Genomic DNA, 26109 nt, shown 5'->3' on the forward strand with positions numbered 1-26109 from the left:
ATTCTGTAAACATTGGTATCTTTTCGGAACTAGTTTGACGAGTTTTGTAACTCAATGTTTGAGTACAAGGTTTGGTTTTGGCCTTTTTTAGCATTTTCAATAGCACCCCGAAGTTATGCCAGTTAAGAAGGTGTTTTGACAGTTCTTTGTTGCAAGAATCAAAATCAACTTCAGAGGAGCAAATGCGTCGAATGCGCAAATCTTGACGATATAGAATGTTACTGGTACAACGAAGTTGGTGGCAACTGCCTGGTAAGTGGTAAGTGTGCTTTGTTCATGTGTTTATTGAACATTGTTTTTAGTGAGCCATGTTGTAGGGTCACAGTGGGGCCCAAAAGGTGAATGTCATATCTAGGAAATTCTGGTTGTGTGATGAACCGAGTATATGTCATATAAACAAGTTTCAACACTTGAGATATCTACAATCAAACATAACCACGTGGGTGGTTTTCTAGTTTTGTCGAGACAGATTTTTTTTCACTCGGTTTTCCATAAAGAGTTTTTGCAAAGAATGAACCATTTTGGTACTGGTTGTGGTGTCATGCATTTAGAGGTAGTGTTTGTTCCCAAGTACCAGATTATCGATAGTCAAGATATGTGAATCATTTCAGCCAATTCTATATTCTTAGGGGTTTAAAAACGTTTCGGTTTGAAGGCTTTTGTGCAGACCGAAATTGGTTCTTCGTTAAGTATATCTGTGTATAACGAAGACATATCCGATGTTACTAGACGAGTGGAAGGGGTATATATATATATATATATATATATATATATATATATATATATATATATATATATATATATATATATATATATATATTTATATATATATATGTATATATATATATCTATATGTATGTATATATATATATATATATATATATATATATATATATATATATAAATATATATATATATATATATATATAGATCGAGTTCCTTATACTGGTGTGTAAATGCGTATAAACTTACTTTGTATAACCGCCAATAAGGGCGTATTACACAAGTGTTGAGATTTTACAGACTGTGCATTGAATATGACAGTTTACACATAACTACCATTTTATATATAATTATGGGTACGCGAAGCCGTAAAGAAGAATGAATGTGTAACAAATGGAATGACAGATATATCATATATTAATAAAGGTCTATGGTGTATTGATGGGAAATACCCATTTTCTTACGCTGTTCTCTTTTTCAATATTGCATATTCCTATTCCACTGATAACATCTTGGACCCTATAACAACAAGGCGGTAACCTAATCCAAATTACTATAAAATATGTACGTATATTTTGTTCTAATCATAGCAAAACAAACACACCACAAGTTATCGTTTACATGTATGTATCAGCTTGGACTTTGGGGAAATGCGTTCTTCCTATTGCTGTGATGCAGTAATCTCTGAATCGACTAATCTTCATGTACAGGTTAAAATCGTGTTGAACTCTACTTGGTAGGGCCCCACATTGAAAGTATAGAGTGGGTTTTGCAAATAAAATCAACAAGAATTATCTTGATTTTATGGGTTCAGAACATTGTGAGCCAAATTGCTACAATACAGAATCACACAATAGGTCTGTGCAACCACCCCCTATTTTGTATGAGTTATTTCACAAAATAGCTTTCGAAACTTGAATACAATTAATTCAGAGCATTCTGTCTTAGCGACGGAAAATCATGTGGAGACAAAAGATCTTTTAGCATTGATTTTGTCATCTGTATCAATCTCCTTCCTCACAAAACAAAACAAAACTAAAGTCAATGCGGAATAAACAAGAAATGTTACTCACCAGGCAAAACTAAAATAATGACAACAATATTCATGATTTCTAGAAGATGATGCAACCGTACCTTATTATAATCAACTCGTAATCAACTTTAATGTAATGTACACAAATAAATGAATCGCTTTCTTTGTATTCATTCAACTTGTAATGATAATTCAATATTTTTACCTCATTGTCCTGGTGCAGCCAAGTTGTAAATGTTACGTCACAAGTATGATCGTCTTTTGGAAATGTCATCACGTCTATCGAGCAAAGCGTTCTCGTTGACGCTACGGTTACCCAGTCTACTTTACCAGTGTTATGCACTCTTACAATATCGGTTTCAGTTTGGAAATTTTCATCGCTATGTTTTGATAGTATGAGAACAAAAAACAACAACAGCCAACATATTGATGATACAAACATATAAGCATCCAAGAAATGACTCTTTTGAAGCAAAATCAGTCGATTTGATAAAGTGGTGTATTTGTTCATTTCTGCTAAGTAACTTTTTATCGTTTTGGTGGGATACTAATTGTCTATTGGGGATTTCGGAAAAAGTACACAAAGTGTACTTGTTATAATTAAGCTTGTGCTTTTAGGATTTCACAAGTTCGAAATTGAACAAAAAAGGAAAATGAGAAGGACGGAAAACTTTTAAAGATTATGATTTGTGGTCAGCGAGTATTTCATAACCTTGCCCGTCATGCGATTCCGAGGAAAATCCGAAGAGAATAGATTCACAAGTATAAGTTGATTTTGCTGAAAGAGTTGCGTCAAGCATCACGATACAGTAAAGTATGTTGCACGTTATTGGACAGTGATTATATTGAATTAATAAAGATCAGCACACCAAAGAAACTGGAAGAGAAGCTACTCCAACTTGGAATGGTATTTTACCTTTCATATAAAATCAATTATGGTTGCCATATTTCAGTGAGAGGAAGTTGTATGTACTGTAAGTCATCGTAATCATCAGGATTCCAAGAAAGGCGAAAGTCATACCAAGTCTGTGTATGTATATATATATATATATATATATATATATATATATATATATATATATATATATATATATATAGATATATATATATATATATACCACTAAATCACACTTTACGAGGACACCCAAATATGTAAAAAAAATCGAAGTTAAGTGGACATATGTCCTTTCCCTTCATATATCTCAATGTAAGCATTTTTTATTTGATAATTAAATGATTATATAATAGCTAGATGATGTCAAATACCAGTTTGTAGTCAGACCATCGTTTCTTCCATTATTTTGAGATATGCAAAAATGGTCCTGTCCACTTAGCGTTTTTTAACTAAAAACAGCACCTTAGCGGGACACTAGTTTTTTTTCATTATCAGGACACGCACTGTCCACCTTGTGTTCTTTATTCAAGGTGGACATTTATATATTCTCGTTATTTCCTTAATTATACACTTCTCGGCTAGGAAGAGGATTAGCAGGGGGCGTAAACATTGGTCTGGGTGGATTAAATTTATTTTTCATTCTAGTTTCATGCTATACTGAGGGTTTTGCAGCTATTCTGAGGGACAAATCGACGAAAATGTTTACGGATGAATTGTTTTAATTCCGGCAGTCAAAAAAAGGACCCCACTCCCCTGGATCCGCCTATGGTCAATTAATTAGGGTAACAGGTCAGAACCACTGCTTATATATAAGACATTTCATAAGTACTGTAGTTATTATGAACGAATTTGCAAGTGTGATCATAAAGGAAGAACAACCATGTTTACCGGTATATCGCGAATCTGTTGGTAGCCTACATATACATATATACACATATACATACACATACACATATACATATATATATATATATATATATATATATATATATATATATATATATATATATATACATATATATATATATATATACATATATATATATATGAATATATATAGATATATATATGTGTGTGTGTATATATATATGTGTATATATACATATATATATATATATATGAATATATATGTATATATATATATATATATATATATATATATATATATATATATATATATATATATATATGTATATATATATATATATATTTATATATATATATGTGTATATATATATATATATAGATATATATATGTGTGTGTGTATATATATATATATATATGTATATATATATATATATATTTATATATATATATATATATATATATATGTATATAGTTATATATATATATATAAATATATATATATATATATATATATATATATATATATATATATATATATATATATATATATATATATATATATATAATACAAGGGCTAATATACATCCGAAGACGACAATAGTGATAAGCATGAGTGATTTTTTTTTAACTAGGAATGATTAGAACAACCAGCAATAAAAAGTAAAAAGGGATTAGAATAGCTCCAACCCGTAGCTCACTACATTTCTATTTAAGTCAGCATTTAGATATAGATGTAGATATCGGATGTATATTAGCCCTTGTAGTAATTGATCTTGTACAATTGCCTGAAGATGGAGTGGTGACCACTCCGAAATATAGCAGTATGTCGTTGTTAAAAATATTCGCTTGTTTATCTTTTATATTATATATATATGTATATATATATATATATATAAATATATGTGTGTATATATATATATATATATATATATATATATATATATATATATATATATATATATATATATATATATATATATATATATATATATATATATATATATATAAACAATTTGTCAGTTATATAAGGATGAGAAGCGACCTACAAAGGAATATAAGCAAAGAAATTTTACAGTTTCCTGTTGTGGGAATTATCATTCAGCTTTAAACATAAGAAGGAGAACAAACAAACCATGACCATGGTGCCCCTTAACTGCAATTCCTGACAGGAGTAATCCTGATAGAAAGGAGCAAAACAAATACCACAAACGTAACATATTCACAAGTTAAGTGTAAGCAACACATTCAGCTATATTATTAATTTATTTGAACGTAACGATACAAAATTATAGGCTGATTTCATCTTCATCAAACAAAGAATAAATTTATCACCATTTATTTTTGCGATCATATTTCAAGCATTATACCCTTGACCAGTGACAAATGTTTTTACACATGTTTTTATTATTAACAAAACACATTTCTATGAAGGGATCAGGATTTCTTCATGGCTTTATTCAGAGGCGGCTTTGACTTACCAGTTTACCTGCTAGGAACCCGTGCACCAACAGGTATCTCAATGCCCAGCGTTATCGGCTGGATCACTGAGCTAGTAAAAATAATATCTCAGTCCACCCCTGGTCAAAACGAAATGTTTGAAAACATGCCTGGCCTTTATTAGCGTTAAGTATTTTCCTCGCGTTGCAAGACATTGTTTTACATGTGTACTGTGCAAAGGCCTGTATATTTTATAGAGGACTTTGCGAGTAAACCCTTAATGGGTCTGAAGGAAACCTATCAAATTTATATTTTACGTGTTTGCCTTTTCAAGTAGACAATCCATAAAAACTACTACGCACTTTGTTTACCTTTGGCGTCCATTGATCTCATCAGAAACTCATTTTAAAAATGATGGTTTCAGCAATATCTTTATTTTAGGAAGCCCGTAAGAGCATAGAAAAGGATGAGTGATGATGACCTTTGACAGTTCCCTTGATCTTATAATGCAATACATCACAAGTAGAGGCATAACATTTTTTTAATGGACAGCTTTCCCGCATAACTACGGCTTATTTTAGTTTAGTTTAGTAGTAAAAAGGATCAGGAGGGACACTCAAGTCCCCATCAAGGACCCTATAGGAGAGGGAAAAAAACTGAAAACACAAACACTCAGACCCGATTACAATGCTTAAAGTGCTTGTCCAAAGCATTCTTAAACCCATTGACACTACTTGCAAGTACAACTCTCTCAGGCAAATTGTTCCACATATTCACAACCCAATTAGAAAAAAAAAGTTATGCCGAATATTAATCCTACTTTGTGACTTTTGGAGTTTAAGACAATGACCTCTGGTACAACTACTATTAGCAAACATGAAAAAGTCGGTAAAGGATAAATTGTCAAAACCATACACAATCTTGAAAACCTGAATCAAGTCCCCACGTAACCTCCTAAGCTCCAGTGTGGTGAGATTCACAGTTGTAACCGCCTATAATAAGGAACACTCTTTAAGGAACTAATCATCCTAGTAGCCCTCCTCTGGACCTTTTCAAGAACTTCCTTATCCTTAGCAAAATATGTGTTCCAAGCCTGCACAGCATACTCCAAATGAAGTCTAACCAACTGCTTATAAAGCCTAACTACTTTTTTGCTTTCAGAAAAAAAACATACCTAGGTCTTGTAGGTATACTTTGGTTACTACTACCTATGTGCATTACCCTTGCATTTATCAATATTAAAAAGCATTTGCCATCCCTGAGACCAGGATAAAACCTGATCCAAATCCGTTTGAAACTTCTCAGAATCGCTTTTGGAAGGGACCTCAGAATACAATTTGATGTCATCAGCAAACTTCTTAGCTGTACACAAAATATCTCCGTCAATGTCATTTATATAGGCAACAAACAACAAGGGACCTAATATACACACACACACATACATACACACACACACGCCAACCTGAATACATAGGTTCCTTTGCATTTAGCAAGGAACCAAAATTCGCAAACTCTGAAAAAAAAGATCAGGTTTTAACGGCGAACAGATAACGGATAATATGCAATTTGAGGCTAGTCATTTTTTTATGTTATCCTAACAAAGGAAAAAAACAAATAAGTTGACATCGCAGTTTGCGCTAAAAGTTCTTGGTTCAGGCAATTCAATTTCCAATGAAGAAAAAAATAACATTAAATGGCTTGGTTGCATGGTAAAATAACCGCTCCCTTACAACTGAGAAATGTACAGCTTCTTATAAGTAACATGTATTACATACGAACATGATTAGTCTGTGAAGGAAGACAACCCTGAAACTAACTGTGTGAGTAAAAGCACAAGGACAGTTGAATATTAATGTACCATCGTAAGGAAAATGCATTATGAAATGAAACATTCGCAAATGACATTAACTATAAACCCTTAAGTAATAATTCTGCGGTAGGCATGTCACACTTTCCTTAAAGAGAAAAACATTCAACATTAATAAGATAAAATAATCATATCAATATTTTGTTCTACTACTCGAGATAAGGCTGAAAGAATTTCTAGAGAATGAATTACAGTGAGCCCCCCCCCCCCCAGAGTCTCTCTTTGTCCCTCCACTGTTTATTTGTTACCTCTCCTCTTCCCCTGTTGGTTTCCTTCTTTCTTCTCTCCATCCCATGTCTAATAATCCCCTTACATCTATCTCTTCGTGTTCACCATGCTGATTAACCTGTCTATATTCTGTGCATGTTTTTGTCCCTTATGTTACTGTTACTTCTCATTTAGCCTTTGAAGAAGATCCTGCTACGATCGAAACGTCAGGCCAACTTACTTTTACACACTATGTTATTTTTGACATCTTGACCACCTTTAAATTATGGATTGGGATTTCAGTTTGACCGCTCTTGTGGCGATGGTTTTCAATGTAACGTAGTAACAGGAGTCTGCCCATATCGGCATTATGATGTCACGTACGCAATGTTTCAAATCGAAACTACCGACTTGTACGGCAAGATACCAGTTTATTTCCAGAAAGCCAACGTAATGTTTGAAAAAGGTAAAAATGCGGTAGGAAAAGCTATGGCAAGACATTGAAAGAGACATTTAAATCCATTACATCACTTTACTTATTATTATTATTATTATTATAATTATTATTCTATTAAATAGAATTAATATTGCTTATGAAATAGCCTAGAGGAGAGTTTATGTTTGAATATGATTCATGGATATTAGCTAATCAACATTTCCTTAATTCATCCACCGTCACTTCAGAACCTACTTCACCCCCCCCTTACTCCCGGCCCTCTCGCTTCCTTCCTACCGTATTTTAAATCCTAATATCCATAATAAGTTAGGTGTGAGTACGGCAGCTACTCCCAACACAATAAGTATACATTTTGCTCAAGATTAAAGTAATTTTATCTGTCTGTTCTGTCCATGTGCCTACCCGTCTTTCTGTCTGTCTGTTTGTATATTTATTCATCGATTTAGATATATTACTTACAGTGTTTTTATTTTCAGGGAGCTGTCTTGTTCTGGTGTAACGTTTGTGTAGTTACGCGATGTCATTACCGTTATCTCTTCTAATAGTTAATACTTAGAATACAGAGACGATTAACATATTTGCATCTTCGTAGTTTGAAATTGTCCAATATTTATCTACGTTATGGTTGAGAATTCATCTTATTGTTTACACTTGTGTTTAGTTGAGAATGTGAAGGTAATGGTAAGTTATATCGAGAGAGAGAGAGAGACTTTGAAGCTGATTTTGTTTTACACTCTGTCAGTTTGTTATAAATAGATATCAATTTGCAACCGATATTCTCGTTGATTTGTTTGCGGAATGTTAGCATTAAGCTTGCTTAATATAGAAACAGTGTTCACAGTAGAATGACGTTTCAATAATGCACTCAACCATCGGGAAAATGACTTTCAAAGTATTACACCTCAATTATCCTTGATATGCTATCGAAATGTATTTCGTTTTAAGTTTGCGGTAATTATCATATGCACGGTTTCTTAGATGCTTGCTCCGTTAAATTATAACGTCAGATGAACCCATTATACACTAAATGAGATCACGCGAAACAGAGGTGATGCTGACAGACCAAAAGCGGACTAAATATTATGTTTGACAAGTTTCCTTTTATGGAGATCGCTGACATTTAAGAAGTTAATGATATCACCAAACCCGGTATAAGTTATATTTGTCATTCTGTTACATGTTTGTTACTTCGGTGAATGCCAGCTAATGAGTTCTTAACATTATGACTGGTTTTTTTTTAGCCTGAGAGGACATTAACTAAGGCATTCCGAACGTTTCGTCACTTGAATCCTATTTTCTGAATAGTTGTTGCCATTTATTACATATATTCAGTCATGATCCCCTCTCACCATGCATTCTACGGTAATTACCATTTCACTTTTATGATAAATCAACTGTAATATTTGGTAAAATTAAAACTGAAAAGTCTTATATGAAACCACTATATCAGTTCAATTTTCGGTTACATATGTAGAATGGAATTCATAATTCATTTTATTCGTCGATAAATTTATCCCGTGAATTCGTTGATTAGCTGTAGGTTCGGGCGCATGTAGCGGATTCCTGGCGTTCTAAGAAAAAACGGACGCCCAATTATGCATTTTATGACATATTTATAGAACATAAATAAGAGTTATTCATAAGTAAGTCTAACCGCGCGGTTTTCCTAATAAGTAATTATAGGTACTTTTACATTTAGTGTAAATTTGAGACGTGGTTGGAGTATACACTAGTCACCGCCCCTCCTTGACCCACGTCTACCCCTCAAACACCCTTCTAGAGAGCAGCAAACCACAACCAGGATTTGCCTCCATCCAACAGTAATATGTATACTTAGCTAGTCATGAAGTGTTTCATAGTTCAGATCAAATAATGAAGATAAAGTTCGCTCGGCTAAGGAAATTCTCCATTACACCCGTTTCACTTTGTGAACATCATAATTCGGGTGTATCAAACAGCTATGAAACCACGTCACAATACTTTCACATTTTGGTATTATTCTTCAAAATACTAGGACGTTATTTGCAAAATGTAATTGAATACGTACTGTATAAACTGTGTGAATATAACTTTTGCTCTTGTAATTGCCTGCCATAGCAACCATATTGCCACAGAGTTGATACTAACAGAAATGAAAGTAACAAAAACAACTGGAATATTTCAAACATAGTCTTCTAGCAATAGTCCTTAAATAAATGAAAGTAACAAAAACAACTGGAATATTTCAAACATAGTCTTCTAGCAATAGTCCTTAAATATTTTTAATTTATCATAGAAAAAGCACACAAACGAAAACTATAAAGTACGCGGTACGGTTCGATTCGTCTAAATCATTTTAATGTACTTTAAAGCAGAATTTTAGTGCGTGAAAAAAGATAAAATACTTATTTTGGAAATATTGACAACAAAAGTTACCTGCTTAAGTTACAAAGTATATTCTGGCCGGTAGCGGGGCCGGGGTACAAGAATGTGCACCCCAGCTCTCTCCCCTGTTACCATCATGTGTACAATAATATACTTCACTAGTTACAGGACATGAGTATTGTGCTCCTCCTTAAATTGTTGGTGAACCTTTAACTCAAAATGCCTGTCAAAGGGTCTGAGTATACTACATTTTCATGAAAGCTGCAATTTACGAAACGTTTTAACTTCTACCGTTCTGAGTAGTTCGCCTCTTAAGATTTATGAAATAAGAATGGCGTCATGTTGACTTGTATTTGCTCCATTGCGACCCTAAATTTTGGAGGATTACGTAATTGGCAAATGCTGGTAAGGGTAGTTTTGATCCAAGGTTTAAGATATGTTCCAATAATTTTTCTAGCAATGTTCTTCGGACACTCGGGACTATCGCTTGAATGGTATCATACCTTACAGCCAGTTTGTGTTGAAGTTAGTATGAAACGTAACATGCAGGTTTTTTACATGAAGTATATCATGTCCACTTAAACAATCAAAATATTAACTACTTTGCTGTAAGAAAGTAACTATCAATACGTAGCTCTAGCAAGTATATTATCAAGTTCACTGCAACATTCGATACAATTAACCCCTTGTAATAGTTATTAATAACTCACCACATATTAAAAAAAAATATTGCGATTCGCCAAGTTAGGAAAATGTTAACAAAACAAAGCTATTTACAGCATCATGACTTCTTAAGCCATTGTTGTTAATTATAAAATGCGTGTATTATAAAAAAAATAACAACAGCACTGATATTCCCAAATATGTCATTCCTTTGAAAGGTCATCACCGCTGATGTGGAATTACAACATGTTCATATTACTAAAAGTTTACCTCTGACATTTCATAAAATTCCTAAATATTAAGTTACACAATAAAATTGCCGATTGGAAAGCTATGTACAAAGCACAATTTCTTTAGACCTTGATATCATACGGTCGTTAACATTATCAAGTCATCTGAAGATTTGAAGATGATGAATTTTCTTTAAAGTTAATTTTCTTTAAATTTATCTACAGAAAATATCTGATTGCATGTTCACGAGCAAACACTTCTTATACTTTTCGGCTACTTTGAGACTCATATAACTAACCATTACGAGGGTCCAAAATACAACCTTGCTAAGACTGCGCTCCTAACTCTCTGTACTATAGAGAATTTGAAGATGCCAAGAATGGCCAGACTCTAAGGAAAGGTAACCCTCTGTGACGTGCATCTTGTCCAGGAGAAATTTGCGGTTTGTTTAACTCAACAATCAACGCGGAGCAGAGACGATGTTGGTTAATTCGGTTTATGATATAACGAGGCATTTCTGTTTTGTGGACAATCAAGAACGACGTAAAATCGCTGATCAGAGACACTGTCGGCTTCATCGGCTTATGATCTTACGAGACATTGTATGTCAGTTGCCAGGCTCTGTTGCTGTTGATAAAATAAAGCAAGAGAGACGTTACCATATGTGTCAAATGGTGACAACATCTTTATAAGCTGTTCTAAGAGATTCATGTTGCTTATTATGTCTATTCAATGCAGGCTGGAAGGGTTTCTATAACCTCGTATTTTAGAAAATGAACATGTAATCAACATATATAATTTCTTATATTGATCTGTACTCATTTGAAACTAGACTTTTCTTGTTCTCATGTTTAAGATTAAATTTATTTTGATAATTGTTATGGAGAAGGGGGGGGGGGCATGTTGATTGTCCAATGTACTTTGTATGTTATGTCTGACTTCGATTTGATCTGATTTATTTCACTCCAAACAAACAAAATACAAAGCAAGACACATGTTGTAGAGATAACACAGAAACGTCTGCCTGGTAAACTTATTTCTACTGTGGTCCCTCAGCGTACATCTGACAGCAATGATTCCTCAGAATTTTATATTTTAATATCCCTTTGATTTTCATGGTGATTTACACAAGTAGGTATTTTAAATAATTTCAGATAAAAAACATTGGAACATGTTGATGAATTAGTATTCTCTGAAATTTACTTTTATTAATGAATAATATCAAACTTTATTTGTTTATAATTGGAGTCTCTTTCATCATTAAACATTGCAGTTCTCTGATTCATTATTTTATATGATAGTCTAATCACAATTACATATGGACATAAAATGAATGGATCCATTAAGAGTCTGAAGCTTGAATCCTTCCAAAATATGGATCGTAGATTTTGTTGAACATAGTAACACTAAACTTCATTTTAATATAACCTTATTAATACTGTGGGGACTGAGGGTTCTGTCTAGTTTATGACCAAAACTGGTGGTTGTTGATAAAGGCCTACCTGTAGCGATTCCGGAAGGCTTCCACCTAAGTAAAACGAAAGAATAAAATAGATAAAATATAAATATTGTGAAAATAATGATTGTGATCATATTATTCGTTAATAGTGTGAGCTTAACTATGTAGCACTAAAGACCACAAAGTGGCGATGTTGTGTAGGTTAAATAACAAGAGCCCAAGGGCAATATGGTTCCTTGCTTATAAGCCTATATTTACAAGGGAACAGAACTGTCATAAAAAATTATTTGGATGTACACACAATATTATTCTCATAAATATCAAAAATCATATGATAAGCGAAATGTTGAGAACCAGGTGTCCAATTTAAGTGAGATATGCACTCTGTCTTGAATGTTACTTGCTGAAACGGTATCAAATTAAACTTTTGGCCACTCATAACTTGAGAATCAGGTGTCCGATTGAAGCGGGAGTTGGTTTCCTCTATAGAGCATACCAAGCTCTATTATATAATTGAAATATTGACCGTTTTTCTTTGCCCCATATCTTTCAAAATAGTCAGATGTAGACAGTCTGATTAAAACAAACAAGTCTGCATCACCATCCTAACATTCCTTTTATCAAAAAAAAAAAACTTTGACCTCTGATTGATTCGCACACGAAGGTCGCACAGGGGTCAACCCATATACAATTTTGATTGGAAGACCATTTTAGATCTGACTATGGTCATTAAAATGCAAATACCCAAGAAACTAGTAACGGTCACCGGAGGTCAAACTAAGGTAAAAGGTCACCAAGATGCGGGTTGACTATTGGATTACAATAGAGTAACTCCCTACCTTCACGGATATCTCGTTCTCAAGTTATTGCAAAAATACTAGTTTTTGACCTCTAATTGAGCTTTGTTGACTTTGAATTACAAGACCGTTATGTTTAAAAATAATCAGTCATATCAGACCCTGTCAATGGGAGTTATTGCGATGTTTAGCAATTTGGTTTTTGGCCCCTAGCTGACCTTAAGTGACCTTCACAGGCACCAAAACAATAGGGTACACCTTCTTACTATGGCGGATCTCTATTTCAAGTTTGAGTTAAGTTCAACTTTCCTTTGTTGAGTTTCAGTGTACACAAGCAAGTATCACAGACACACACACACACACACCCACACACACACACACACACATATATATATATATATATATATATATATATGTATATATTTGTATTATGCATATATGTATATATATATGTATATATTTATATATTATACATTACCAAATAATATTTAAACGGATCATATCGGAATCCAACGTCTACCGATTGATATGAATCATTTACCGGTTCCAAATATTTCACATACTCTGTTGTGTCGGTAAGGTTGTGATACAACCAATTTCGAGCGGTCATTCCAGCACTCTCAACTTTAGAAGGATAAGTAAAATGAAGTAGATATTGGTAATAAATATTACACGATTTTAGACCTACAGGCATTGATTCATGTTTTTTTTTTCTTGTTTAGTAAGATTTTTAAGATTGACCTAACATGTGAGGAACAAAATGGCTTACTCCTGAAATTTTGGTGTATAAATCATATATTCAAAGAGGAGACACACCCGATGATAATATTAAGCCTTTGTGATAGAAATTTTTGTATTGAACAATGCTCCCTAACAAGTAAAAGATATCTTGCTTTATTTTGGAGATATTCAACTTTCAAATTCTTTACAAAGGGCTGTCATTTTGTAATCGTATTTGTTGTAGTGACGCTAGTATCTGAAACTTACTTTTCATTCGTTTTCATTTCCTATTTTGAAGGTACAGTGTTAATAGTGTTGATATTAAAACAAACACCATGATTTTGTCATTATAACAGCTACAATAAACATAGTAATTTATTAAGAAAGATCGTTTCAATTGAAGCACACGTGCCTCGATGATTATCATATTTAGAATGGCTCAAGTCTTTCGTCTTATGTATGACCAAACATTACATTTTTGATATCTGCCATCTTGAACAAGATATTGTTCAGCTGTTAGGGGAAGTTTTTGTAACACTTAACCTTTTTTACGTATACTCATGGTTATGTGTTCGGTTTTTGTCAACTTTAATGAAAATACTCCATGCGCAAAACTTCATAAAATGTTTCCTTACGAAAATATTGCAACTTCTGTTTTACCAAAGAGCTGAGCGTTCCATGCATTACAAATCCAAATCGAAATTCTCTAACGGGGCTAACATGTATTGATCATAACAAACACTATTTCAAGTAAACAATTAAATAGATCAATTAATCGACATACTCACCGAAAGGTAAGGTAAATGCAATACACGTCAACGTAAGCAGCCAGAGGTGAGAGAAAAACATGATGATCCGATTATGAAGACGCCAGAGCTCATCCAAACCCCAAACTTTAAAGATCACGAATGAAAGAATATGGGCCACATGATATCAATCTATATAGCTTTCTTTTATACGCTGGTGTCATACTTTATCAGGAATAATCAACATTCGACAACAAAACATACGTAGGCGTCTCTTAGCGAACGTCTGTAAAGATGCTTGTGCAAACATTAAAGTTTGTTGAATTATTTACTACTTCAGATATAAAATTTTACTAGAGGTGATTCAACTGCTGTGACATCACTATGGACTGATGTAACCCCTGTGTAGGCGTTAATGTGATGCCCTACTTGAAATTGTTCAAGTATGACCATTTGAACTCTTAGTATCTGAATGAAGAGTTCAGTACGTAGATCTATCTGAAATGAAGAGGACAGGCTTTCGCAACCGACGACCGCTTACATTCGACCCATTGCTCGGTGTAAGAACCAGCGATCATCTAATTGCATTGTAAGTTTTCTTAATAGGAAAACAATCCGCGAAACTATAAGTCTTTTAATGTTCAGTTCTGAGGCTAATTCAAATTACTTTTGGATGTGAGCATCCTCCATTTAGCAAATTTTCTTCAAAGGGGGCGGCTACCCCACACCCGCACGTGGTAATTCTATTATCCCATCCTTACAAACTTGGTGGCTGCGTTTCTGAACAAATAACGTGCGTAACAACGGAAGTTAAAGAGGTTATGAAATGGAAAAAAAAAATCTTTCTCGTCGTATTCTGTATACTCGTAGCTTTCCAATGATACCCAATTTGTGTCAAACAAAGCTAGCATTCTCGAGGAATAAACGATCAAAAATTCGAGGGTAATAAAAACTTTCGAAAAATTGTTGTATTTACGGTAACACGGCGTGACGTCAGTCGAGGAACTCAGCTCACTTCCGAAACGCTATGTTTACATTCTTAAACGTCTGAGAACACACAACATTACACTGTTGCAGCGCTCCCTAGTAATCGAGATTCGGCGTTTGGAGTTTTGTTTTTACGTAAATTTATCTCGTTACTGTTAAATATGCCGAAACGATATGTGGTATCAGGTTGCTCCACCACAAGTAAAGACGGATTTCTACGAAAAGCTTTTCCAAAAGATGACAGAAATCGAAGAATTTGAACACAACTCGCTCAAAACACTACACATACACAACGTTATGAGTGCCTGTAGGCCTATACTGTTGCCAAATTACTTGTTAAGACCATAGCCTAGGCCTCCTTGATACAGCAAATTACGATTTTTTGTTGGTTACCTAATATTTTGCATAAAACTTAAAGCCAGTTGGTTTTAGAACAATCAATTCTAGATCTGCAAGTTTTCTTTTGTGGTAAATCTGGCGTTGTGTTGTGATTTTACGTAACAGTTGGATGATACAATAACACGGGCTAGCCTGTTATACAACGTCTATTAGTTAGGTCTAGGGCCATGATACTAGTACTTCAATAGGGTTGCACTGTAACAGAATGTCACATTTTCCTTGCACTGTAAGACACAAAATTCTAGAAGCTTCGCTACGAGTAGCAGGATCATCGACATTCGAGATAATTTAAATCATATGAAGGTCTTAATAACGGTGGTTTTGTTTATGCTCAACCGACCAGTTTCGGTTCAGGGTCGTACAACCGTTCTGCTCGGGGACTTCGCACGGCAGCGACGCGTCTCGGCCATCGGGATCGTTTTACAATTCTTCTGCAAGGGGCTCAATTGATAGGGAAAAACACCGATATTATCTTCATCACCTTCAAAACTATTTTCCTCCTCTTCTTCCTCAAGAAAATAATTTTAGTCAAAGCTTACGAATGTCCTGAGAGGTGAAGTCCTATTTCCTCGGAATCGGAAGATTCGGGAGAAGACAATTGATGAGAAGAGTGTTGTGGTTACATGTAGTAAACTGTATAACGCCGTATCGGTAAACAGCGGGGAGTCGGCTTTGGCTGAAATGGTTCCTTTGATGACGTCAGATGAACTGCGGTGGGCAGCTTTGCTTTTTTTTTACGAGTGGCAGCTCGAGAGGTCTCTAGGGAATACTTTGACAGCGAATTTCTGGCGTTGAAGCCGTATTTACGGAAAGTAGTGCATGGATGGTGTTGTAGTAATGTAGATAAACCATTCCAAGACATTAAATTTTTCATTTCATAACCTCTTTAAATATCATCGCTGATCCCGATTCAACCCCAAGCTGCCTTTATACATTACAAATTTAACATCGTGCGAGGGTAACAATACCGTGCTTGCAGTTTTGGTAGTTTTGGTTTTCATTGTTACTGCTGAACAGGTAACAACAGAAACTTGGTTCGAAGTTAGAAGTGTCAACAGCAAAATAGAGTTGTACTGCAAATGGTAGAAAGACTGCACACAAGAACCGTACAAAGCTAAGAGGTTCTAGTTGATAGCAAGAGGTGTACATGTGAAGGTAACACAGATTGCTTGTACTATAGTACTATACAAGGGTACTATAGCTTACTGATGTTTAGAGGTCTGGTGATCAATGTGTTAGTGGTATTAGAACTGTACAATGGTTATTTATTGTTATTGATAGCAATAGGTGAAGAAAGATCTTAAAATAGGAGTGCGGTTAGTATTGTACACAGAAGTTGGTTTATTGATGGGCATAAGTTTAAATGTAAGGCAAGAAGGGTGTTACTACTGTAAAACGTTAGTAACTTGTTACCGAGAAGCAATAATTGTGTTAGTACTGTACAAAGTTATTAGTTCGTTATTGATGGCTAGAAGTGTAGATGTAAAATTGGAATGGTGTCTGTACTGTACAAAGTTACCACATGTTAAGGTAAGAAAGACTGTACACGGTGGCCAGAAATGTGTAGCGATAAAGGCAGGAGTGGTGTGATGGCAAAAACATGTGTAGATGTAAAGGAAGGAATGGTGCTAGTACTGTGCACAGTAAATAGTCTTTTAAGTATGTTAAGAGTTGAAGATGAAATGATGCAATGGCGTTAGTAATGTTTTGTGTTCGAAGTGCTGTTTATGTTGGCAAGAGTTTTATATTTGAAGGTTAGGACTAATGCATGTATTTATGATGGAATGTGTTTTTGCTGTGGTCGGGGTTATAGTTTTGAGAATAAAACAGTCATCAGCCGGAATCTGTATCGAGAACTTTGTCAAAGGTTTTGTTTAAAGGATATTATCTGTTTGTCTTGAATTGTATCTGTAGCTGATAGTGCCATTTCTTCATCCAACCCTGCGATATTTTCCTTTATGAGGGATGAATACGGCAGCATTAGTAGTTTCTTCAATGTCTCTGCTGTGGAGTTATATTCCACTGTGTCATGATCAGTTGAGCAGAGTAGTAGGAATGTTTTGTCTTCCACAGTGTACCCAGTGTTGTTTAGGTGGTCTCTAATGCAGGTGTTGGTTTTACCTGTAAAGAGAAATGAATAGTTTATGAATAAATGATTTTAGGAAATCATGAATATGTAGTACACGATCATTTAATGTTTGCAATTTTGAGGCAGAAAAATGCTCAGGAATGCATTGCTATAAGAAGCCTTGATTTTGTTTTGATCTTTAGTGTTTACATACTTATTTATGCAGTGCCTTATGCTAGAGTTAAATCCTTCAATATGGTAAAATTATTGGGACTATATATATTCAAACAATGGCCTTCATAACACCTAAATGATCTTTTGAGCACAAGTTCTTGAACACTGACATCTAAATAGACAGTGTTTATGGACAGACAGGTAGACATACAAACAGAGAGACACTTATATAGAGACTAGTAGTTAGCATGCACCATAACAGCTCACACTAGCATATTATCAAGCCTCAATTTAAAGAAAATTAATGGCCGTCCATTGGAGAACTTGTGTCTTGTTTGGTAGCCAAAGGAGACATTTGAGGTAGAAGAGGACATTCTATTTGTTTTCACTTTGTTCAATAATTCATTCTGCTTTATTTTCAAGAAAAAGAGTTGTCAGAAATACAATAAACAGTTTCTGTTTGGTTGTCCATCACCTATCTGTAATATTTGAAGCGAATGGATGATCATCAAATGGAGCCCTGACTTTACTTGTTTGACCTAGCAAGTATGAACACTGATGTCACAAAATTACTAGAATAAGTGTTCTTTATACATGAATTGTAATTTGAAGTTTACAGTATATTGACTCACTGTTACTTGAGTGTTGTGAGTGGTCGCCACAGATGGTTCTTGGTAGAAAGCATAACTTTCATTATCATCAATGTGGCTTATTTCTACCCAATTTCCAAGCTTCGCTGGAGAGTCAGTAGCACTCCTCCATAGGACAACTTCAATGTCTTCGGTGTAGGAATGTTGTGATTTGACCATCACCCGTTTTGATTTTTCATCCTTTATGTACGAAGAAAAAGAAATATGTCAGAAACGAATTATTTTGACTTCTTTTGATATGAGGTTATCTGAAATCTGACAGTCATTAGTAATGGGGTATTAGTGTTCGAGTGATCAACCAAAATTAACATTGCGATCCCCCTTAACTAATTGTTTCAGCAATGATGGGATCGTCTTTTGGTAACAATATCTCAAGCAGCTACTGAAATCGATATGATTCTGATCACCGGTAACCACCTATTAGGGTAAGAACAAATGAACACAATCTCTTCATTAACAGTAAAGACTAAAAGAATACAGTAATATAGTACGAAGCTACTATTACAAGTATGCCTACAATACTTACTATTAGTAGGAGGGAAGTTACTTCCTCACTGTGTACAGTTTTGTCAATATTAAAACCTTGATAATTAGAATCAAAACGACATGCTGAGGAGTTAAATATATTCCAACGAATCAACAATATCGATACGAACTAAATAGGACGAAGAATTCTAACCATATTATCCAAATGTGAACGCAATACAACATTCAACGGTGTCACAGTAAAATACTGTGTTCTGCACTTTCACTGTGCGTTATTTGTTATATCAATGCCATTCGCTTGTTCATCATACAAGCACAATTTCATAGCAGACGAAAGTACACACTGCATGTATCGGAATTTGCAAAACATTGGTCGAAGTTTGCAGATGGTAAGCTCCGCCAACAAGTCACCAGTATAGAATGTGGGGTCAATAATTGCTACCGTTCTACGATGCTGCGCTGCACTCTAACCCCTATTACACACATGGTATTATATTAATAACTTGTAATCAGTCGGCTACTGTCACTTACAGTAAATAGCCTAAAACTACACCAAGAATACAGCCTGGGCATGGAATTGAAATAATCTGGTACTTACGTTAACCTTCTAACAAGACAACCTAACCGATATTCTTCCAAGTAACAAGACATATGTAAGCGTGAAATTTGCAACTCGATATGACACAAGGATGCGTTCGTCACGTTAACAATACCAGTATGGGTCGTATAGTTAACAATGCCAGAAACAATACAAATGCAACAAAATTGCTTGTGTATTTGTTTATATTTCCCCCCCCCCCCTATTTTGAATGAAGTAGTAAACACCTTTACATTGTATAAGAACTAAGTAAATGTTAAACAACAAACGGACCATAATTATATTAAAACGTAAATCAAGTAAAACTGTATCCAGACTTCAGTAGTAGTCTGTATGCAAATACATCAATAATTCATGATACTCGAAACAATCATGGCGTACGACAAACTCAAATGCCAGATAATATACAGAAAGTAAAGTTTTATAATGAAGTAAACATAATGTAAACATTGAACAGAAGTTGATTTAAATTTATTGACATGTAAAATGTTATATGAATATGTTCTAAACACAATGTATTATATCAATGGCAATATGTACTAATCTTACCCACATAAAAATGAACCTCTATTTCTCTGTCTTCACATATCCATGAGATTTAATGTGAACATTAAAAAGATAAATTGTTTTACGAAAAACTGCATGAACCATACTCAGAAACTGTCGTTCCCGATTCCACTTATGTATCAATTATTGCGTGAAACAATGCAACCAAATATGCCTTGCAGCTGGAGATAATGCTGACGAAACATTTACGTCACATGGTCATAATTAGACGTCTAGGACGCATAACTGACCATAACTAATGGCCAGTAATATCAAATCAACAACGGAAGTTATATGTCGTCGCTCATCCCGAGTCAACCCCAGCTGCTTGTATACATTACAAATTTAACACCGTGCGTGGGTGTCAATACCGAGCTTGCAGTCAAAGGGGTCTGAAGATCATATTTACCAAGACTGCAGATGAATCGATTGAACGAACATTTCGTGTGATCTTTCAAAAACAATCTATACAATTTAACTGCTCTACTTTTTTTAATTTATTGATCGCGTTTGTGTTATCAAGATGGCATTAAGTAACTTAGAAACCTGGAAACGGCAGTAGCATAGGTGCAAAAAATGAACATTACATCAGAGAAGAGGGATGTCAATTTAATTGTAAAGAAGCTTGGGAAGGAACTAAAGCATGCTACATAGTGAATGGAAAATATAACTTTAAAACGAAAGCGATCCGCCATAATTACTATACATCAATGGAGAAAAAAATGGTTTGGCAACCAATGCGAATTTGAGAGTTATTACACAACATTTAAATATCACCACATCTTTCAGCAACAGCATAAAAGGGTACTTTGAAGAAAAACAGTTACAAGGAAATGCAGCTACAAAAGAAATAGACAATTGAACAAAGGTTTTAGGGACTCGAGCAAGTATCAAATTGAAAAATTGCACTGAAAGGAACAAGAATTAACATGAAATGGACGACCATGAATGTTTGGCCAGGCGCTGTAGATGTGCACATGGCAGTTTTGCTGTTACCTGTAGGAGGTATTGTTCAAAGTAGACAAATTGAGGCAACCCCATAAAAATTGGTCAACAGCTGAATGGTACGGAAATATATCCAATACTAGAACACTAGGGCTATGGGAAAAGTCATGGTTTCCAATGTCTTAAGACTGATAGTCTTACAACTGCCGTCCGGGCACCGACACACTGGTGAGTGCATACAACGACTGATATGTATAAGTAACCATATCTTGTATGAAAAGGTGACTTTGCAGTTTGAGTTGTAAACCGATGCAAACTATCGACTCCCAGTTAATTAAACGCTACATGATGAGTTTCCTGGACTAAATCCGATGCTTGGAAGTTCTCAAACCCAGCAACTCCTGATCAGTCAAAGTCTTCAGCACATGCAAACTGAACGAGTATCCATTTTCTACCTATAACGTTATACCACCGGCTGTACATATATCCAAGCTAGTAACAAAAACCTGGAAGCCTAGTTGTCTTACCCGCAATAACACTAGCAATATTCAAGATAGAGAGACGTAGCCTATTATTAATTCACTCGGGTCAGGTGCCCTCCTCTTGGTGAAAAAGGGGCGTAGGTAATTTGCAACTGTGTTATCACTATAAGATAAGACACAAAAACAACCAGACTATGGAGCATCTGTGACAAAGCCACTCATACACTTGCATTATATTGAAAAAGTCCAAACATTTTGTAAATTTTGTCTTCGTTAAAACTACACGTCGACGGCTATCAACATGTAAGTTATTAACCTCAAAATCTCAAATATACAAGCGTCTTGATCTTTTACTTTTGTTCAAAAGTTTACCTCACGTTCCGAGTAAAACTGAAAGGAAAAATAATAACTATCTTATACAAAACTTCTTTATTTAATCTAACTATAACACTCAATAATTTCTTCAAACGCAAATTTAAATGTTAAAATTTGTCTTCTGGACCTCGGATCATGTTCTCAGAAACATTATTGGACGCTTTAAATGAGAAATATACGTTATTTGTTTACGACTACTATGACAGGTTGGTCTTACAATAATCAACCTATACTAAAAGTTAATAAATTTGAGTCAAGCAATTATATAATTGAGCAGACGTTTCTAATGTATTGATTAGCTTCATTTAACGTAATGCATGTCATGCGTTTCTAGTGGAACTCCAGATTATCAGCCTTGCTCGAGAGGTACTCGTGAAAATGTTCTCCACATTATGGGAAAACACTACATCCCCATTATATACTGTTACATAATTTCAAACTCGATTGATATTGTCCTTAGCCAAAATTGAAGAGCCTAGTTGTTCCCTACTAGATCCGATTAATCCTCAATAACTATTTTCTCTTTAGTGTAAATTGCGCAAATATATAATAACACGTACCTACCAAGAATAGCAGCGTCAAAGCTAGTTTTAGATTAGACATGTGTTAGAAGTGTTGCATAGTCCCGACAGATTCAGAATTTCTATGCTGCGATATTGACTTGAATTTACAAACACTTTTGGACTACCTTCACATGATAACGTATTGATAATGCTTTGAAATTATTTTTTGATAAGATGAGATATGCTACGATAGTCGAGTTTCGGTTCCTAAGCTAAGGCAAGAGCAATTTTTGAAAGTGTTTGTGTCTGTGTAAAATATTCGGTTGGTCGCAATGTAATTTGCTGCTAGCTTGATCACTAATGACGTATTACATAATCACATTTAGAATTATTTATGTGTAAAGTAAGTTGGCCTGTCTGTATTCTGTGCGTGTTTTTGTCCCCTCTGTTACTGTAACTTGTCATTTAGCCTCTGAAGAAGATCCTGCTAGGATCGAAACGTCAGGCTAACTTACTTTTACACATTCTATTACACAGGCTCTCTAGTGGATAAGCAGTTTGCTAAAAGTTTTATTTTATTTAGAATTATTTATGTTAGCAAATATAAAGTGAGTTGGCTCACATCAATTTAGGAACATTACGGTCAACAAATGTTGTCCGCATTGTAATTAACTGATGAATGGAAATGTTGTTGTTGCAGGGACACCTTGCTCATCTCGCAACAAAAAGGATTCTTGCATTGCTTAGCCTAAAGCAGCGGTAGCTAAGGTGTCGTTGAGATACAATTCACACAAAAAGTAAAGTGAATGAGACATGATTTATGTTACAACTCTTACACGTTGTGTTTGATACCGCTTTAACACCAATGCATTTACTTATCTATAGACAAGTAATTACATTTTAAGTTTATTAAGGTTAATCATTAAAGCGTGTATTTAAAGACCATAAAAAACTTTTTACTTCTTTAGTTTGATTTTTATTGATTTTTACATGATTTTTTTTCAAACAGACGCAAACTGAAAACAAAATGTGGATCTCTTGAATTGCCAATATCATCAACAGTTTGGTTTCAGAACTGATGTGATGTCATCACTTTGTAGGTACATCGTCATACAACCGCTGTTTTTATACATTAACCTAACTGTTTAAAGTTCAGCTAGAAAAACACTTTTAAACTACTTTGGTCTCATGACTTTATATGGAGCTAATTCACTCTAGACATTGCAATCCATTGCTTCCCATTTGGGCCCTCTCCTTTTACCTTCGTTTCACCATAACCTTATGTGTTAACCTTAAACCAGAAAAGTTCATGTATCATATATGTACACGATATTGGTAGTCTGTTTGATGTTACTTTACAATTCACAAGGCGGCATTTACTAGTAATAGTTTGCAAGTGACGAAAACTTCAGGCTATGATAGTAAAATAATCTTTGCGGTCATGGTTTTAAACAAAATGGAAATGATGTGAAAGGCCAACTTGTCAGGTATCCACTGATGGTTAGCGGTTAGCTCGTGAGAACTTCCATCTATACAAAGAGACCACATTACTTTTGTGATTTAGTGTGTAAGTCAACGGGGCTAGGGTGATATTTATATTTTCAGCCCAAAAGTGAAATTAAACAGCCGTCTGAGCATGTCTGGTCAGTTTTTCCTTCGCAATAAACTATTTGGTCATTAAGTCTTGGCCTACCAAAGCTTCCGTTCGTTGGGTTTTCTCTTCAACCTGTTAAGTAGTTGCCAAATGCACGACAGTCAAATCCTTCAGAATCAGACCCAATGCTTGTGTGTGACGTGACGACTAAGTTCAGTAAAATTTGAGATCTGTGTGCCACTAAAGTACATGGTCATCATATTTTATGTTACTTTCGCGAAATTTGGAAGTAACTGGTGTTAAATTAAGGGCAAAATCTTAGTACAATGCATGCAATACCTGTAATACTACTAATAGTAGTTAGGCCTAAATGCCAGAATGGCTATGGTAGTAGCCTAGAATAAGTCTAAACTATTTGTAGCACAATGTTGTATGAGTTCAATATCATAATCAGAATGGCTGCTGAGTGTTAATACCTTGCACAGAGAATGTTTTGGAGTCTTATTTAGCAAACAATCTACTAAGGTGTGCCATTTTCTGCCCTTGAGTATGTGCATCAAGGGCTTTTTCAGCCTACTCAAGGTCATTAATTTTCTGTTGTTTTGTCAATTTTCAGAGAAAGTTGATGTGCTAAGTCCTCAGCATTCACAGTTATATACTTATATACAGCATGGTTGTGGTATCCATGGACTGCACTGGTTAGATTAGGTAACAGCATATCCCAAACAACCCTGACATCAGAAGGAGATATCCTGATGCTGCCATATCTACTTCAGTAACTACAGGAACCAGTGCACTGCAAAAATAAACTAGTCAATATTGCAACGGACTAACGTTAAAGTAGTATGTAACGTTAGTCAATGCACCTGGACTAGCAAAAATCTTCGTTTCATCACTGCTTCTTAGTCAGTTTACACTGACTAAGGAAAATATTATCGCAGTTTAGTCGGTGGCGACGGACTAAGGTATTTTAACCCATGGACTAAGAACGATACGGACACCCGATTTACGCCATAATCGTAGCTTAGTCGGTGTCGACGGACTAATGTATTTTAATCCAATTCGATTCAATTCAATTTGGAAACCGAGAGGCAACGGCAGCTTGCTGGGCTTGGCATAGTTTCATACGATCATTCTAAGCAAATTTCAACCGTAAATCACCCAAGAAGGTCTTTAGAATAATGGAGGTATTAACTGCCTTCATTGGCCTACCTGTTATTCCTTAAAATTGAAGGTAAAATTAAGGTTAATTGTTAGGCCACTGGCACTAGTACTGTATTATGGTTAGTGTTACGCTACGCAGTATCATGGTGGGCTCATAATTGACGCACTTAAGGATTTCATCAACGATATCTATCAAGGAAAAATCCAAATCACTCGACTGTATCTATTTTTCATATGAATAGTTCCTCAGAAATGTTATGATCTCAAAATATTTAAGGTTCTGTGCTTATGCACCGTACGATTGAGCAGAATTTGACCACAAAATGTCTGCCGTGTCAAGTTCTTTCATACCCCTAAATTGACGCATTCGTTGTAAAGATAACTATAGTGTATGCCTTAGTATACATCCATTGACTTTAAATGCTGTTTGCTATGCTCTGAGCTTCTAAGCTCAGACAGGTCAGGTCCCTGATAGTAGTGATATATATTGCGGTAATGTTGGTGATTTTTAGGGAGTAAGATTTCCAAATGACCAAAAAATGTGCAAAACTGGTGGGAGGGTGTTAAAAGCTTAAAAAATACTACAATTTGGTCAGCAAATAGATGAAATGGATTCAAACTCATAAAATATGTCATTCTGCTTGACTGCAAAAACTTTAGGTGGCCTGCTG

General features: G+C 34.8%; 1 protein-coding gene across 10 annotated transcripts in view; it reads right to left on the bottom strand.

Moving 5' to 3' along the window:
• LOC139982960 (uncharacterized) overlaps positions 1-26109 on the bottom strand; it is a 499934-nt gene that overhangs the window by 111472 nt on the left and 362353 nt on the right. For 4 of the 10 annotated variants that reach the window (XM_071996192.1, XM_071996190.1, XM_071996189.1 and 1 more), the window contains 3 exons: positions 18728-18925; positions 14510-17974; positions 13480-13625 (listed from right to left, as the gene is read on the bottom strand). The gene's annotated coding sequence lies outside the window, so the exon portion shown is untranslated. Of the gene's footprint in view, positions 1-1961; positions 2783-4651; positions 4697-5327; positions 7023-13479; positions 13626-14509; positions 17975-18727; positions 18926-26109 lie in introns of those variants that run through there. The other 6 variants (XR_011798446.1, XM_071996203.1, XM_071996201.1 and 3 more) reach the window with 4 other exon arrangements.

The sequence above is a fragment of the Apostichopus japonicus genome, chromosome 16 (assembly GCF_037975245.1).
Source record: "Apostichopus japonicus isolate 1M-3 chromosome 16, ASM3797524v1, whole genome shotgun sequence".
Classification (NCBI taxonomy): domain Eukaryota; kingdom Metazoa; phylum Echinodermata; class Holothuroidea; order Aspidochirotida; family Stichopodidae; genus Apostichopus; species Apostichopus japonicus.